We start from the raw sequence: 12,634 nt of genomic DNA on the forward strand, positions 1-12,634 counted from the left end.
CTGCTTAAGCTGTGTAACTCTTAGGTTTCCTATTCTATTATTTTGTATTCTGAGGGTGGAGGCTTTTCATTATTCAAGGCTTATGTTAAAAACCAGGAGTCGGCAAACTTTTTCTGTAAAGGTCCAGATGGTAAATATTTTAGGCTTTGCAGGCCACATGGTTTTTGTTGCAACCACTCAACTCTGTCATTGTAGCACAAAAGCAGCCACAGACAATATGTAAACGGATGGGCATGACTGGCCTCCAATAAAACTTTATTTGCAAAAATTAGTCCTGGGCTAAGTTTGGCCCAGGGGCTGTCGTTTGTTGACCCTTGCCATAAACGATGGAGGAATCCCTGTACTAGGAGTCTGGACTGAGGATCTGATCCCAGCTCTGCCTCGGTATGTCCCGTGGACATCGCCTCACCTTTGTGGTTATTGATTTCTTTTCCTTTTCTTTTTCTTTTTCTTTTTCTTTTTCTTTTCTTTTCTTTTTTTTAGATGGAGTCTCACTCTGTTGCCCAGGTTGGAGTGCAATGGCACAATCTCGGCTCACTACAACCTCTGCTTCCTGGGTTCAAGCAATTCTCCTGCCTCAGCCTCTGGAGTAGCTGGGACCACAGGCATGCGCCACCACGCCTGGCTAATTTTTTGTATTTTCAGTAGAAATGGAGTTTCACCAAGTTGGCCAGGCTAGTCTCGAACTCCTGACCTCAGGTGATCCACCTGCCTCGGCCTCCCAAAGTGTTGGGATTACAGGCGTGAGCCACTGCACCTGGTCTGATTATTGATTTCCTTTGCAATAAAACCAGGCACCAGACTAGACAGTGTCTTACATTTTGGGATTCTTTAATCTGACCCTTTAGTTTATGACTTTCTGGCGTTTCTCTTTTTCTGCCTTAGACGATGTTCAGAACCACAGGGCCTCTTCAAGTCCATTACCCCTTGCTCACATTTGGGATGGATTTGGTTTCTAAACTGCATAATGACATTCTGTATTTCTCTGATGGTATCTTTTCAGGAAGCCCCATATTAACTCTTTTTGAGTTACTGAGAGGTGGCTCTGTGATGAAAAGGTTTAATTTTGGGCTATTTGGCAGTTTGGGAAACTGAGGCACAAAGAAAAGAAATAGCTAAGATTAGCTAGCAAGTTGGCGATGCTCATAGAAACCTAGTGCCTCCAAGAAAGGAAGGGTTCAGGTTATTCTAGTTCTGGAGGCAAAACTCATTGTGAGGGGGCAATGGCGCCCTTGTAAGAGGCCGACAGTGCAGTGGCCAAGAGTAAGGTTCTGGCAAGGCTGTTATGTATTAACAAGGCCACATAGATCCCTAGCAAATCACTCAAGACTTTCTGTGCCTCAGTTTGCCAATCTGCAAAGTGGGGTGTGTGTGGGGGTATAAAATCATGGAGCTCTATGGAAATAATACAATTACAAGTCGTATGGGGATAATACCTGTAAAGTGCTTAGAACAGTGCCTGGCACACATAGTAAATGCTCAATAAATATTAGCTATGCCACTATTGCTACTATGACCAGCATCCTGTTACCCTTCTATAAATATGTTGAAGGTGTCTCTTCATTAAAACTTTTTATTATTATTATTATTTTTTTGTAGAGACAGGGATCTCACCATGTTGCCCAGGCTGGTATTCAACTCTGGGCCTCAAGTGATCCTTCTGCCTTGGCCTCCCAAAGTGCTGGGATTACAGGCATGAGCTGCTGTGCCTGGCCTTTTCTTTATTTTTATACCACATTCATTTTCGACTTTTTTTTTTTCTTTTTCTTTTTTTTGAGACAGTGTTTTGCTCTTGTTGCCCAGGCTGGAGTAGAATGGTGCGATCTCAGCTCACTGCGACCTCTGCCTCCGAGGTTCAAGCCATTCTTCTGCCTCAGCCTCCTAAGTAGCTGGAACTACAGGCACCTGCTACCATGCCCAGCTAATTTTTGTTGTTTTAGTAGAGATGGTTTTTCACCAAGTTGGCCAGGCTGGTCTTGAACTCCTGGTCTCCAGCAATCCTCCCACCTTGGCCTCCCAGAGTGTTAGGATTACAGGCGTGAGCCCCTGCGCCTGGCCCATTTTCAACTTCTGAATTGGAGACTTAGGCTGACCACTTTGCTCCTGGCCTGTGTAAGTGACTCTTGATGAGGTGCGAATTGGGAAAGAAGATGGTAAAGGAGAAAGGCCTGGGAAGGAAGGGAGAAAGGGAACCTGGGAAAATAAGTATAGTGGGGAAGGAAAATCAGATTCTAGATTGAGCCAAGCTCCCTGATAGTTTTTGGGATGAGAAGCAAATGAGATTTCCCTCCCGGCAGGACAGAGGTTTTGGTATCCTTTGTGGTTATCCTGGGAGGTAGAGGTGAGGAGGGCACATTTAGGCATTTCTAGGGTGCACTCGAGATTTCAGTTTCAGTCGTTTTGGTTCCCAGTGTATTTTTACTTCCTCCACCAGACAACTTAAGTTTGGGGACGTAACCAGCCTCTCGGTCAGTCTGCCTTTGTTCTGTTTACAAGTATGTGCCTCCAAAAATGGCAGGTCTGAGACAATTTTCCTAGGAGGCTGCCAAGAGAGATTGGGGTGACTCTCAACCTTGCAGCGGGTGAAATGAGACTCAGTGCTTCTTTGTTTGGCTGGATGTCCCTTAGAAGGGCTGCCTGGAGATCATTTGGTGTGCAGGGCATTTGCTTCTGCAGGCTGATTTTAACCAACTCTGACAGGAGGGCAGAGGCCCCCAAGCGAGGTCAGGACCACAAATCCCATGCCAGCAGGTGCATGATGGGGAGACTGCGCCCTCCGGATGACCTTCAGTTCCCATTGATTTCCTGTCAAGCGGCCTCCCCACCCCCATCCTGCCACTGCCCCTGGCACCACCCATGGGCCCGGGGCTCTGCAGGAGGACACGGATCAGCTCTCCGGGAAGGACCATGCAGAAGAGGTGACTCCAGAGAGAGGCCCTTTCAAGGACACAGGATGGATATGTTGGAGACCATCTTCTGTCACTGCTAGTTTCTGGTGCCAGTATCAGGCCTGGAATGTCCCTTTTGGGCATAGAAAGCAGTGTCTGATGTCTTGAATGGCATTGTTTATGTACCTGGCTCCAGTCTCTCTCCAGGTTTGGGGTATGTGGGTGGCCATGAGCAAGATTTGAGTGTGGACTGTGGACTGTGCCACTGACCTGCTGTCATTTATGATGTGTTGGGCAGGGAGGGCCAGGAATGAGGCGGTGGCGGCTGTGTGATTCTTATTTCCTGTGCTGGGGGCCTCCTGCCAGCACTGACTTCCAGCCCTCTACAAGGCCAGGCTCCCGTATTATCCAAGCTGTCAGTTGCAGGTGGGCCTAGAGCTTTCATTTATCTGTTCAGTGATATCTGTCGAGCATTTCCTATGCCAAGTTTTGCCTTGGGGGCCGGGGATCTGGTGAGACAAGGACCCTACTCTCATGGCACTTACAATTCAGTTGTATAGAGATGATCAGTAGGCAAAGAGAAAAACCTTGATATGGTGTTATGAAAAAAAGTATATGAGATAGCAAAGGGTAGGGCAGGGTTGGGGTGGGGTGGGTTACTTCCAGATAGGGTGAACCCAGGAAGACTTCTCAGAGGAGCAGCCAGCCACAAGAAGATCTGGGAGAAGCATGGCATGCCAGGTAGAGGAGATGGCATATGCAAAGGTCCTGAGGTGAGATACCCTCAGTATAGAAGAGGAACAGAAAGGAGTGCAGTGAGGATGGAGCCTAGCAGGGAAGGAGGCAGGGGACAGGATGAAGCAGGAAAGGTGAGCCCAGCCAACCTGGGGACCTGTAGCCATGGGAAGGAGGTTGGATTTTGTTCTGAGTATAGTGAGAAGACATTGGAGGTGTTTGTAGGAGAGAATGTTGTGGTCTGATTTACATTTTTTTTTTTTTTTTTGAGACGGAGTCTCGCTCTGTCGCCCAGGCTAGAGTGCAATGCTGCAGTCTCGGCTCACTGAAACCTCTGTCTTCTGGGTTCAAGTGATTCTCCTGCCTCAGCCTCCCAAGTAGCTGGGACTACAGGTGTCCGCCACCACGCCTGGTTAATTTTTGTATTTTTAGTAGAGACAGGATTTCACTGAGTTGGCCAGGCTGGTCTTGAACTCCTGACCTCGTGATCTGCTCACCTCAGCCTCCCAAATTGCTGGGATTACAGGCGTGAGCCACTGCGCCCAGATCACTGGGGCTGGGTGTAGTGGATCACACCCGTAATCCCAGCTCTTTGGGAGACTGAAACAGGCTGACTGCTTGAGCCCTGGAGTTCCAGACCAGGCTGGGCAACATGACAAAACCCCATCTCTATAAAAAAATACAAAAATTTGCCGAGTATGGTGGCGTGTGTCTGTAGTCCCAGCTACTCTGGAGGCTGAGGTGGGAGGATTGCTAGAGCCTGGGAGGTGGAGGCTGCAGTGAGCTGTGACTGCACCACTGCAATCCAGCCTGGGCAACAGAGCAAAACCTTGTCTCAAAAGAAAAAAAAAAAAATTCACTTGGGCTGCTGTATCGAGAATTGACTATAGAACATGTTCTTCGTGGCCATGTTAAATACCAGACCGATATTCCCTTTACTGGGGAGGGCAGCACCTGTTGCATTCCAGTGGCAAAGATGAGGGCTGGGGATGTGTTTGTCTAAGAATTGTCTCTAATCAATAGTCTGCTTCTATAGGCGATCACACCCAGGAGGCATCATCCAAGTGCCCTGCTCATAGTGAGAGTTTCAGGAAGGATTCAGTCTGTGGACCAGGAAACTAAAAATACCTTCTCAATCAATGAAATTTCTGTGATGGATGCATGTTTTCTTTCTAGGTATGATTCACCCTAATAAAGCAGGCTTCCCCACCACCTCACTTTTGTTGCATTCTACACATTCTTTAGCCTCCGGAGGAGAGATTTATTTGGTCATGTCTGGATGCCATTTGAAAGGCAAACCTAGGGTGCAAGAAAAGCTACAGTCCTCTTCCTCCCTGGAGCATCCCCGTCCCGCCTCCCCTGCCATCCCACCATTATTTACTGGAAGGAATCACACTGCTTTTATCCTGCCTCCAGTCTCTTGTCCTTGGCAGCCCCTTGACTTCAACCCCGAGATGCGTATGTCATCAGAACACCCAGTGGCAGCTCAGAAATCATGGCCAGGTTCAATATAAATTCTGTCTTGCTTAGGCAGCTTTGCATAATAAGTCCCTGAAAAGTCTTCACCAGGGTAGATGCTGGAAAAGGGATTTATTGGGTCTACTGGGCCTGAGCATCAGACTGAGCCACATCGAAGTCATGATGGACATTCAAGCTGTTTGTCAGACATGACTTTCCGAAGGGATACCTTTGTCCCCAATGTGCCTTTCCTGGGATGTTTTGAAGATCAGAGCTACCCACAGAATGACTAAGGATGTCAGATCTTCATATGTTTGCCTTGACCAGGGCTTCTGGCAATTTTGTTAGGAATGAGGACTTCTGTGGGATTAGTCTGCTCCAGGTTAGTGCTGCCAGGGTAATCCATACCAGCTGCCTGAAAGAAGTTTTCCCACAGAAACAAAACCAGCTGAGTGAAACAAAGTCGGCTAACTGGGCCGTCCAGCTCTGCCATTCAAACATGGCGGCTGAGGAGCAACACAAGGCCCCTCTCGTTCATGCCCTTGTTTTAGAGGTTGGGGAGCTATCTTTAGATCAGCTAGTCTCATATTTCTCAGGATCACTGGGGAGCTGATGTCTGGATCACATCCCAAGCCTCTAGAATCAGAATTGCACAGCTTCCTACCCCTTACCGATTCTTTCACAATCCCAAGTTTGAGAGCCTTTCTTTTGGAGAATGTGGTGATGGCATTCTCACTAAGCACAAGAAAGGCATTTCTACCCACGCAGAGAAGGAGCTGGTTCTCCTGGCATAGGTCTGATGTCAGCATCATTGAGAATTCAGTGAGCTTCTTGTAAAGTTCAGAGAAGGAGAATGTCGGTTCTGTGGCACCTTGCAGGGTGGCATGAATTTGCATATGGAGAAATGAAAATCTCAGGAGCTGAAGTGACCTTTTTAAGGACATGGGAAAAATCTCAATAGGATTTGAACTTGGAGGATATCTATTTTCAGATGCCTAATCCTGGGCTCTGGAGAAGTAGCCAGATAACTTCAGGCTCAACTCATGTTCCCATGGAGAAAGGTAGAACGTCCCAAGCACCTCTCAACTGTGAAGCTTTCATTAGTTTGCTGAGGATGACATGATAGTTCAGTCAAGCAATCTATCTATCACATGCTTCTACATTCCCAGCACTGTGCATGGTTGGGTAGCATGCACGCACATAGCTCTCAGTTCCTGTCTTTAAGATACTTCCAATCTAATTAAGTGAGCAGAGATAAGAAAGATAGCAGAGGCCAGCGAAGATAAAGTAAGACAGGTAAGGTAGCTCAGAGAAGCCAGAGAGCAAACCCTACTGGTAGAGATAACCTATGAACCTTCCTGGAAGAAGCAAGTTTTCAGGCAGCCCTTGGCTAGGGTAAGATCGGCCAGGACAAGGACAGAATACAGAAATTCCAGCTGGAAGGAAGGATATAAGTAGAGTATTTTGTTGAGGTTCAGGGGTAGGGCTGTCTGTTTCATATATGCAGGGGGATCAGAGGAAGATTCACTCACTCACTCACTCACTCACTCACTCACTCACTCACTCATTCATTCATCATTTACCCAGTGTGGCAGGCATGACCCAGCATGTACTAGGCTTTGGGAGAGCACAGTAAACAAGCCAGATGTGGTCTGTGTGCTTAGGGCAGTCCTTGGGTGGATTGCTGGGGTCACCATGCATCAGCTGCCCTGCTCTCCTGGATGCCTGAGGCTCAGCCTTCGTGACCCAGAGGCCTTCTGTCCTGCAACAGAAGTTTGAGTGGGTCCCTGACAGCCTCAAAGACACATAATAAGTGTTAATAAGTGTTGCATCACATGGCAGGGATCAGCCTGCTCAGGCAGAGGGTCATGCCACAAAGTGGCAGCAAGTACTGTACTTTGGGGAAGGAGAAAGGAATGGCTATTGATTGCAGACATTTATGTCTGTGAGCCAGAGGTTCTAGCTTATTAAATTTTCTCACAGGTCTGAAGTAGGGATCATGTTACCCATATTGTGAGTGGTAGAATTGGGGCCCAGGGAGGGTAACTTGCTGAGGGTTGTGTAGCTATTAAGAGGTGGAGCTGGACTCAGACATGACCAATTCAAAGTCTTCTTTCCACTTTACCCCAATACATAGTTTTTCTGGGAGCCTCCCCAGCCTGGCAGAGGAACCTGGGCACCATTGGGTGCCATCTTGGGTTCTACACTGAGGAGTGAAAGAATAAAAATTGAGTTTCAGGGAGAATTCCTTTTGCCAAGATGGGTAAGAGTAGGGCTATAGCGCTTGCAATTAGGCCACTCAGTGCTGCAATGTCCCAGGTGCTGGGTGATGAGGACTACAGGAGAGTGAATGCAGACATCCTCTCAATGTTTTTCTGAAGCTGCAAGTGGACAGCCATCCAGTGTAAATCGCCAGTCACAGACTCTGCAGACTGTGCATACCCATGCCACATTCACCTTCCTGCTCTAATTTAAATGCCTGCCCTAGGTGAGTGGAATGTGAGTTGTCAAATGCTATTCAATGGAGACTTACTGGGCACCTGTTATGTGCTGGGCTGTGTGCTGAACACTGTGGGTAAATCAGCAAGAAGGCCAGGCAGGTATGCAGGGGTGCTGGGCTCCACCATTCCAGGGGGTGGCCTTCACATTGATGCTGATGTGAATGGTACTTGCTGGAGTTGTTCAGCCTGAGTGGCTGTGTGCAGTGGCTCTGCAGATGTGGCCCCTGCTCTCATGGAGTTTATAGTCTAGTAGAGAAGACAAATACTAAACATTGAATTGAGTTGAAATTGATATTATAGTGTTATTGTTGTTGTCTTTGTTAGAAGAAGAAAAAATGAGGAAGGAAAGGGGATTGGAATCTCTCTCGCCCATCCTCCTTAGCCCTTTTTTGGGAAACATCCAGAAACACTTCCTCAGTCATGTCCAGCTGCTGTATTAAAACGTCATAGACTGGGTAGCTTAAACTGGTAGTCCCCAACCTTTCTGGCACCAGGGACTGGTTTCATGGAAGACCATTTTTCCACAGACTGGGGTGAGGGAGGGGATGGTTTTGGGATGATTCAGTGCATTACATTTATTGTGCACCTTATTTCTGTTATTATTACATTGTAATATGTAATGAAATAATTATACAACTCACTATAATGTAGAATCAGTGGGAGCTCTGAGCTTGTTTTCCTGCAACTAGACAGTCTCATCTGTGGGTGATGGGAGACAGTGACAGATCATCAAACATTAGATTCTCATAAGGAGTGGGCAACCTAGAACCTCACATGTGCAGTTCACAGTAGGGTTTGCACTCCTATGAGAATCTAATGCTGCCATTGATCTGACAGGAGGCAGAGCTCAGGCAGCAATGCTCACTTGTACCCCACAGCTCACCTCCTGCTGTGCCACCCAGTTCCTAACAGGCCATGGACTGGTACTGCTCTGTGGCCCAGGGGTTTGGGACCCCTGGCTTAAACAATAATTATCTCTCAGAGTTCTGGAGGCTGGGAAGTTCAAGATGAGGGTGCTAGCAGGGTCGGATTCCTGGTGAGGGTCCTCCTTATGGCTTGCATACAGCTGCCTTCTTGTGTCCTCTCACGACAGAGATTGAGAGAGTGAGAGAGCTCGCTCATGTCTCTTCCTTATATGGGCCCTAATCCCATCATGAGGGCTCTGTCCTCATGACCTAATTACCTCCTGGATTGGGCCATTCTTGTATTGCTATAAAGAAATACCTGAGATGGGGTAATTTATAAAGAACAGAGGTTTAATTGGTTCATCGTTCTGCAGGCCGTACAGGAAGCACAGTGCTGGCATCAGCTTGGCTTCTGGGGAGCCCTCAGGAAACTTACAATCATGGCAGAAGGCAAAGGGGGAGGAGGCAAGTCACATGACAAAAACAGGAGCAAGAGAGAGTGTCGGCGGGGAGACGCCACACACTTTTAAATGACCAGATCTTGCAAGAACTCACTCGCTATCACAAAGACAGCACCAAGCCATGAGGGATCTGCCCCATGATCTAAACACCTCCCACCAGGCCCCACCCCCAGCGTTCGGGATTACAGTTCAACATGAGATTTGGGCAGGGGTAAATATTAAATGATACCACCTTCCAAAGGCTCCATCTCCAAACACCATCACCTTGAGGGTTAGGGCTTCAACATGTGGATTTTTTTCTGGTGAGGAGGAACGACACAATTCAGTCCGTAACAAACACTAAACTTGGTCTTCTTTCAAGAGATGCATTAGGAACAGGACCACTTCAAGGAAAATAAAAACTTTCCCCCACCTTGCCAGATATTGCCCCCTGTGTGCCAGTTATTCTAAAAGACTAAATGGGAGACAGAGCTTTCCATGAACAGTTTGAGTTAAACATGTTTAAATGCAAATAGCAGGAAGTTAGCATATTGGTGTAGATGAGCTTTCATGTGTGTTTGTGGGCGGCTCTGGCAGTGTGAGCAGCTGAGTGAGACAGCAGGAAAACTTGGTGCCCACAGTGAGGAAGAGGCGCCGCTCGGGGAAGGAGAGCCCCCAAATCCTGCCACAGGCCAGGGCTTCTCTTCAGCTCTGCTTATCTCTGCTTCTGTGCACAGATAGTAGTGATGGGCCAAGGTCCTGTTTACACAGCAAAGAGGACTTGGGGCCACACAGGGGGAGTGGAGAGAAAGGACAACTTCCTGATAAATGAAAGAACTCAGTTCCAGATGGGTTGAAGGCAAGGGAAGAGTCAAGGCCAAGTTGCTAGGGAGAGGGGGGGCAGCATAGCCTTGGCCCCCACCCCGGAGGAGGATTGAGACTTGGGTGGGCGGAAGCAGGCTTCTGGCAGAAGATGAGAAACTTGCTGTTGGACACACATTTCTGGTATGGCAGGACACCTGTCCTCGGGTTAGAACACAGAACAAGAGAGAGAGTGAAAGGGAGGAGCCTAGGTGTCTGGCTGGACCTGAGAGTGATCTGAGAAATCGGAGCAAGCAGGTGTGGTCTTGAGAGCAGGAGGTTGGAGGAAGAGGAGCAGAGGGTCTTAGAGGGGGTGTGATTGATAGGCTCTGAAAAATCACATTTGGAGGCTGGTTGGCAGTCACTTTGGAGAAGTCTCATGTTTCCCATTCTGAGTCTTCTTTGGCTCTCTGGAATCCATCTCCACAGATAGGCTAAAGGAGGGTTGCTGGAAATCTCATGTGGAAACTCTCAGCTCTCAGAGCTGGGATGGCTTCTCACTTCAGATGCGATCACAGAGGGACCTCCATCCCTCATAAAGACCCCTAGAACTAGGCAACCAGCACTGCTGCAACCAGAATGCTGTCTGGGGGGCCTGGGGAGCCCAGCAATTTGCTCCCCTTGCTTTTCCTATTTCTGATTGCAGCCTTGAGGAGCCTGAAGTCAGTTGTTGATAAGAACATCATTCTACCCTGCCTTGTGCCAGCTTCCTCCAGCTGAAGACATCGATCATCCCTTGGGGATCCAGCCCCCCTCCATTTGGTGCATGCAGGTGATGGCGGGGACTGTCCCATGTGTGATCCAACCCAGGGTACACTGGTCATCACTCCACAGATGAGTCATTTGCTACCAGCCTTTCCTTGCTCCATCTGACCCCTTCAACTTTAATGTAAATGTCACTCCTGGGATCCTATCATTGTGGGATTTTTTTTTGGTAGAAATACCATGTTGGAAAGGACATTTGTCCTCTACTGTTTAAATTGCTTTCTATGGGTTAGGGAGAACTAGCCATTGATTTTCTTCTAGAGAGCATAGCAAGCCCTGTGAAGATTTTGGCTAGTTAACTTTTGGAGAAGTGCTTCTTGAATTTATCAGGGAGGCTGAAGTCTCTTTTCTCCTCTTATATCTTGAAAAAGGCTTTAAATTTTGGTTCCGAATCTCTGCCAACACCTGGTCTGTTTGAAAGGACTTCCCTGGAGATGATGGTAGAGGGGCTGTTGAATGTCATGTTTTTGCAGCTTCGATCTTTAATACAGTTGTCCCAGTCCACAGAAAGTCTTTCCTGTTTACGTAAGAGAAGTATCATTCACACAAAGATTACATTTAGAAATATGCATTTTCCCCCAGCATGCTTGTTACTAATAACATTGCATGTTATGAAAGTGGAAAGTATTTAAGATGAAATTAATTTTCGCCCAGCGTGCCACTTTGTTTGACATTCTCGATCCAGTTGGTGTGGAGCACCAATGTTGGCCTACCTCACTTTGCATTTTTAGCAAGTTCAATGTATTGTTCTTCTTGTCTGGATTGACGCTGTTGGAAGTGAGTTACTAGCATATTAGGACAAGTCCAATTTGGAATCCTACTGTGTAGATTTCTTTTGTATTGGTTTCCAGAAGTTTATTTTGAAAATGATCATCTCCAGTAGATGAGTTTTGCTATACAATTTTTCATTTTCATTTTTTGGGGGGCCTGATTTTATGGGTTCTCTTTTCAGCAGAACTTCTGGGGTTGGGATAATTAACATTTTTTTTTTGGCAGTCTGTCAGAAGGTCCTGGGAAAACAGATTGCTGCTCTCACCTTGGACACCTCTCCGTCAAATGTTCTTGTCAGTTCTCATCGATGTGGTGTGGCTGCTTGCTGTTTCATGGGTGGGGGCTGGAGCATCCAGGACACCCTGAGCAACCTGGGTCATCTTGTCTGGGCCAAGCTGCCTGTGAAAGTTCTGTTCCACTGAGCTACATCGCCATAGCAGAAGGAAGCATTTAAGCTGGTGTGACACAAATACTTTGTAAAAAGTGGTTCTTTATTTTTGATCAATCTTGTGATCCTTGTTACCAGCTTTGATTACATCAGCTTATGTGCCATTCAGTTTTATAGCATTTTAATGGGCTTTCATATCCCCTCCCCAATTCATTTCCAGCCGAATGACTATTACAATTTGATTGCAGTTTGGTTTTGCAACTGCCAGGACGCTTTCTGAGCATATGATGCCTTCCTTGTGAATGTGAAGATGTTCAGAGGTGAAAAAGGAGCAAAGGGTTTTTTGTTTTGTTGTTTGTTTTTTTTGGATGCTTGTCAACAAGTAATTTCCAAATGATGCCTCAGAAGCTTCCAGGGTTGTGTTTTCCCAAGTAAGGTATTTGTTTTAAGCTCTTTGTTAGAGCTTAACCAATGACTGACCTGTTGGCTTTTTAAAGAGTATAGAAAAGTACATTTAAAACTTTGCTTTCTAACAAGTGGTGATGAGAATGTGGGGTAGTTGGGACCCTTGTACACTGTTGGTAGAAATGTAAAATGGTATAGCTACCATGAAAAACAGTATGGTGGTTCCTCAAAAAATGAAAAGTAGAACTACCATAGGACTCAGCAATTCTACTTCTACTCCTGGGTATATACGTAAAAGAATTGAAAGCAGTTTTTTTTTTTTTAAGACAGATTCTCACCCGTTGCCCAGGCTGGAGTGCAGTGGCACAATCCCAACTCACTGCAACCTCTTCTGAGTTCAAGAGATTCTCCTGCCTCAGCCTCTTGAGTAGCTGGGATTATAGGCATCCGCCACCACGCCCGGCTAATTTTTGTATTTTTAGTAGAGACGGAGCGTCGCCATATTGGCCAGGCTGGT

General features: G+C 46.9%; 1 protein-coding gene across 11 annotated transcripts in view; it reads left to right on the forward strand.

The window, feature by feature from the left end:
* The window catches only part of LOC105494301 (double PHD fingers 3), a 287,462-nt gene that overhangs the window by 108,676 nt on the left and 166,152 nt on the right, over positions 1-12,634 (forward strand). For 2 of the 11 annotated variants that reach the window (XM_071099910.1, XM_071099911.1), the window contains one exon: positions 10,435-10,560. The exons of 8 other annotated variants lie outside the window; for them this stretch is intronic. The gene's annotated coding sequence lies outside the window, so the exon portion shown is untranslated. Of the gene's footprint in view, positions 1-4,852; positions 7,570-10,434; positions 10,561-12,634 lie in introns of those variants that run through there. One more of the 11 variants, XM_071099913.1, reaches the window with a different exon arrangement.

The sequence above is a fragment of the Macaca nemestrina genome, chromosome 7 (assembly GCF_043159975.1).
Source record: "Macaca nemestrina isolate mMacNem1 chromosome 7, mMacNem.hap1, whole genome shotgun sequence".
Classification (NCBI taxonomy): domain Eukaryota; kingdom Metazoa; phylum Chordata; class Mammalia; order Primates; family Cercopithecidae; genus Macaca; species Macaca nemestrina.